Source organism: Nyctereutes procyonoides, unplaced genomic scaffold, assembly GCF_905146905.1.
Source record: "Nyctereutes procyonoides isolate TBG_1078 unplaced genomic scaffold, NYPRO_anot_genome, whole genome shotgun sequence".
NCBI lineage: Eukaryota > Metazoa > Chordata > Mammalia > Carnivora > Canidae > Nyctereutes > Nyctereutes procyonoides.
Window position 1 is genome coordinate 1,928,332 of NW_026575147.1, and position 5,234 is coordinate 1,933,565.

At 32.4% G+C, this 5,234-nt stretch overlaps 1 pseudogene; it reads left to right on the forward strand.

Annotated features, from left to right (window-relative positions):
- Positions 1-675: 675 nt before the first annotated feature.
- On the forward strand, positions 676-798 carry LOC129501576 (small nucleolar RNA SNORA70; annotated as a pseudogene).
- Positions 799-5,234: the final 4,436 nt, after the last annotated feature.

The following is a 5,234-nucleotide window of genomic DNA, read 5'->3' on the forward strand; positions in this document are numbered from 1 at the left end:
TATAGGAATTTCATTTTATTTATTTTTTTAATTTTTTTTCAAACTACAAGAAATCAAAAACTGCATATGGGAATTTCATTTCAAACTACAAGAAATCAGATACATAGAAATAATCCTGAAAATGCCACGGGGAAAAACAAACACCTTACCTACAGTGGAATGCATATCAGAATGGTACCCAACAACTGAAGTATAGGAAAAAAAGGACTACCACCCTAGATATTATTCTTCAAAAGTGAAAAAAAAAGGAGAAATTTTGGGAAAGATTGAGGGAACTTATTGCCAGTAGACTTGTCTTGCAAGAAATGTTAAAATAAATTCTTTAGAGAAGAAAAAAAATACATAGGTCAGAAAGAAATAGCTTCACAGAATTATTGGTAAGGTTAAAATTTTAAAAAGTGTTTTTCTTATCATTAATTGATCAGATAACAGTGTGTTAATTAAATAATACAAAAATGTATTTGATTATATAAGTTTATGTAAAAGTGAAATGAATGACAATGATACAAGGGACAGGAGAAGTTAGGATTATTTTGTTATTACAAGGTACTCACACTGCTTATGATGTATATTGCATTATTTAAAAGTGGACTTGGATTAGACTATAAAATGTATATTGCAAACTCTAGGAAAAACACTAAAAAAAGTAAAAAACAATAAAAAAATAGCAAAAAACTACAGCCAATTAAGCCAAACATGCTCTTTTCCCAGATGTGCAATGACTGCAAACAAAAGTTTCCTCAGTAGTGTACACAATCCGTTGCACATGTGCATCACGCTAAGAACATGGAGACAGACTTTCCACTGAACGTTTATGTTTAAAGTTGTCCTCAGTTAAGCCTCAGACAGGTATGTGGAGGGCAGAGTGGCCCGGCTCCACATTGGCTAATCCATCAGATTCATCAGTTCCACACGACAAAACAAGACTGAGATCCAATGCAGGGCAAAATTCAAGTTACCTGGCTGTTAGAAGTGAGGCTGCACCAAGTTTAACATGGATGGATTTGAAGACACAGTGGCTGAAAAGCAGCTTATCTTGGATGGCTGTGGGGCCAAATACATTCTAATCATGGTCTTAGAGAAGTGGCAACCTCTGCATTCCTGAAGTTTTTAGCACTGCCCCATCTTTACTCACCAATTAAAACTACTTCCTGTCTCCAATAAAAGATTTAAAAAAAAAATTAAAAAAAAAAAACACTAAGTGCGGCTGACCCTTGAAGAACAATGAGTTTGAACTGCACAGGTTCACTTATACATGGATATTTTACAGTACTGCAAATATAAATTTCTTCCTAATGGTTTTCTTTCTTTAAAATTTATTTTTATTTATTTATGATAGACAGAGAGAGAGAGAGAGGCAGAGACACAGGCAGAGGGAGAAGCAGGCTCCATGCCGGGAGCCAGACGCTGAACCCAATCCCGGGACCCCAGGATCACACCCTGGGCCAAAGTCAGGCGCAAAAACCGCTGAGCCACCCAGGTATCTCCCCTAATGGTTTTCTTAATAACATTTTCTTTTTCTAGTTTACTTTGTTGTAAGAATATAATCTATAATATATTTAACATAAAAATATGTATTAATGGACTATTTTTATTATCATAAGGTTTCCAGCCAATAGCAGACTATCAGTGGTTGTTTGGGGGAGTCAAAAATTATATATGAATTCCTGATTGCACAGGGGAGGGGAGGAGGTATGGCATCTCTAACCCCATATTGTTCAAGGGCCAACTATATAAGTGACATGCTAAGAAAGGAGAGAAAATGGAATAATAAAATGTATACTTAAAAACACATAAGTCAGAAAAAATAATGGAGGACAAAAATAATGAAAATAAGGGCAACAAATAGGAAATAGTAAGAAATACAGTAGATATCAATCCAATTACATCAATAATCTCTTGGAATGTCAATGGCCTAAATGTACCAATGAAAAGAGGGATTTTCAGAGTCTATCACAAAATAAGACCTATGTATGTAGTGTTTATAAGAAGCCCAATTGAAATATAATGACTCATAGGAATTAAAAGCAAAGGCATGGATAAAGATATACTATGCTAATACTATTTTTTAAAAAAAGAAAAACTAGAGTAGCTATATCAATTTCAAGTAGAACAGAATTCAGAGCTAAAATATTATCAGGAATAAAGACAAAGCATTACATAGTGATAAGAGCTTCATTCTATATGAAGACATAACAGTCCCAACTGTGTATGTGTCTAGTAGTAGACCATCAAAACACATGAGGCAAAAACTAATGGGACTTCAAAAAGAAACTGATGAATCCATATCTAGGTTAGAGACTTCAATACCCCTCCATCACAAATGGACAGATCTGGCAGGTAGAAAATCAGTAAAAACATAGTTGAATGCAACAACACCATCAATCAACTGTATATAATTGACATGTATAAAGTACTTCATCCAACTAAAGAAGAATATAAATTCTTCTCAAGCTCACATGGAGAATTTCCAATATAGACCACATTCTGAGCCATAAAACACCTTCACACATTTAAGATAATAGAAATAATACAATTTTTATTTTCAGACCCCAAAGGAATTAAACTGGAAATCAGTAGGAGAAACACAGCTGGAAAACCCCAAAAAACATGGAGATTAAGCAACATACTTCTAAATAACATATCGATTAAAGTAGAAGTCTCAAGACAAATTATAAATATTTTTAATACAATATTAACATATAAAAGTCAATGGATGTTCTTGGTACCAGAAACAAAAAAAATGTAATTTCAAATTAAAAACAGAATATCATTTGCATAAGCAGCCAAAAATATGAAATATTTAGGTATCAATCTGGCAAAAATATGTATGAGATCTGAGAAAACTACAAGACTGATGAATGAAATTAAAGGACTAAATAAATAGATAAATATATTTGTGAGTAAGAAGGCTCAATATTGCTATAATGCCATTTCTTCCCAATTTGATCTATAGATTCAATTGTAAAAATTGAAGAAAATTACATTGTAATTTTCTGTAAAAAATTGAGAAAATTACATTGTGGATATCAACAAACTGATAAAGTTTACATAAAGAGGCCAAAGAGCCTGAATGGTCAACACAATATTGAAGGAAAGGAACAAAGTTGGAGGACTGACACTATTCTACCTCAGAAATTACTATAATGCCATAGTAATCAAGATGGTGTGTGGTATTGGTGAAACTATAGACAAAAAGATCAATGGAATATACTAGGAAGCCCAGAAGTAGACCTCCCCCAAATATAGTCAACTGATTTCTGACAAAAGAGCAAAAACAATATAATGGAGCAAAGTTAGTCTTCAACTAATGGTGCAGGAACAACTGGACATCTAAATTAAAAAAAAAAAAGGAGAGAGAGAAAAAAAAGAAAAAAAATCTAGAACCAGACCTTATACCTTCCAAAAAAAAAAAAAAAAAAAAAACACCTCAAAAATGGATCATAGACCTAAATATGAAACACAGAAGTATAAATTTCTTGAATATAACACAGGACAAAACCTAGAGAACCTTGGGTATGGTGGTAACTTTTTAGATAAAACACTAAAGGCATGGTCCATGAAAAAAAAATCAATTAGCTAGATTTAATTAAAATTAAAAACTTATATTCTAGGAAAGACAACATCAAGAGAATGAGAAGATAAACCTCAGACTGGGATAAAATATCCAACAAATTGCATAAAAGACTATTGTCCAATATATACAATGAACTCTTAAAACTAAACAATAAGAAAAATAATTAAATGGATGAAAGACCTTCAGAAACCACACCAAGTAAGATATACACATGGCAGAACAGCATTTGAAAAAATGTTCCACAACATAGTTTATTAGGAAAATTTAAATTAATACAATAACGAGACATCACTACAACCTATTATAATGGCCAAGTTCCAGAACACTAGAATACTAGTGAGGATATGGAGCAATGGGAACTCTCATTTGGTGCTGGTGGGAATGCAAAATGCTGTAGCCACTATGGAATACAGTTTGGCAGTTTCTTAGGAAACTAAACACCACTATCACCATACAATCCAGCAACAGCTCTCCTAGGTATTTACCTAAACAGATGAGTACTTATATCAACACAAAAACCTGCACACAAACATTCATAGCAGTTTTATTCATAATTGTTAAAACTTGGAATCAGCCAAGATGTCCTTCTGTTGGGGAATAGTACATATATACAAATGATGGAATATTATATGACACCAAAAAGCAATGAGTTATCAAACTCATAAAAGAATATGGAAGAAACTTAAAATCATATTACAAAGTGAAAGAAGCCAATCTGGAAAGGGCTACATTTTATATGTTTCCAAATTTGTGGCATTCTGGGAAAGCACAACTATGGAAACATTTAAAAGGTCAGGTTTAAGGAAGAGGGAGGCAGAGTACAGAATTTTTAGGGATGTAAAAATGCTCTGTCTGATACCATAATGATGCATACATGTCATTATATATCAGTTTAAATCCACAGAATATACAACAACAGCAAACCATAATGTAAACTAGACTTTGGGTCACTACAATGTGTCAATGTATATTTATTAATTGTAACAAATCTACTATTATGTAGGGGATTGATAGTGTAGAGAGTCTATGCATGCATGACATCAGGGAAGATATGGGAAATCTCTGTACTTATCTCTCAATTTTGCTACAAACCTAAAATTGCTCTAAAACAATAAAGCCTTAATAAAAGAAAAAAGAATTCAACTTTAAAAAGAACACTGTGTAGACAAAATTTAAAGAATTTATTTCCAACAAAACAGATATAAAGAAATATTTACAAAATAAGTTAAAGCACAAAAATATGATATCAAAGAAGTTGTGTGAAACATTTAAATATGAAGACGAAAGAAAATTTGTAATATGCATGTGTGTATACTTTTTCCCTCTTATTTTTAACTTCTATCTGACAGGTGTTGAATAGCATTTCCCATCTACAGGGTATAATGTTTTGTCACAACTACTCTACTCTATGGTTGTGGAACCAGGTAGCCTTAGATGATACATAAACAAATGAGTATGGCTATCTTTAAAAATGTTATCCTCAAACCCCATTCTCATCCACCAAAAAAAAATTAAAATTAATATGAAAAATGTAAACTCTAATATAAAATTAGTAAGATATATGGAAGGGAATTCACCAAATAAAAAAATAAATAGGGGTAATGTAAGTGAAAAATATCCAGAGAGCGGGGCAAGATGGCAGAGGAGTAGGATCCCC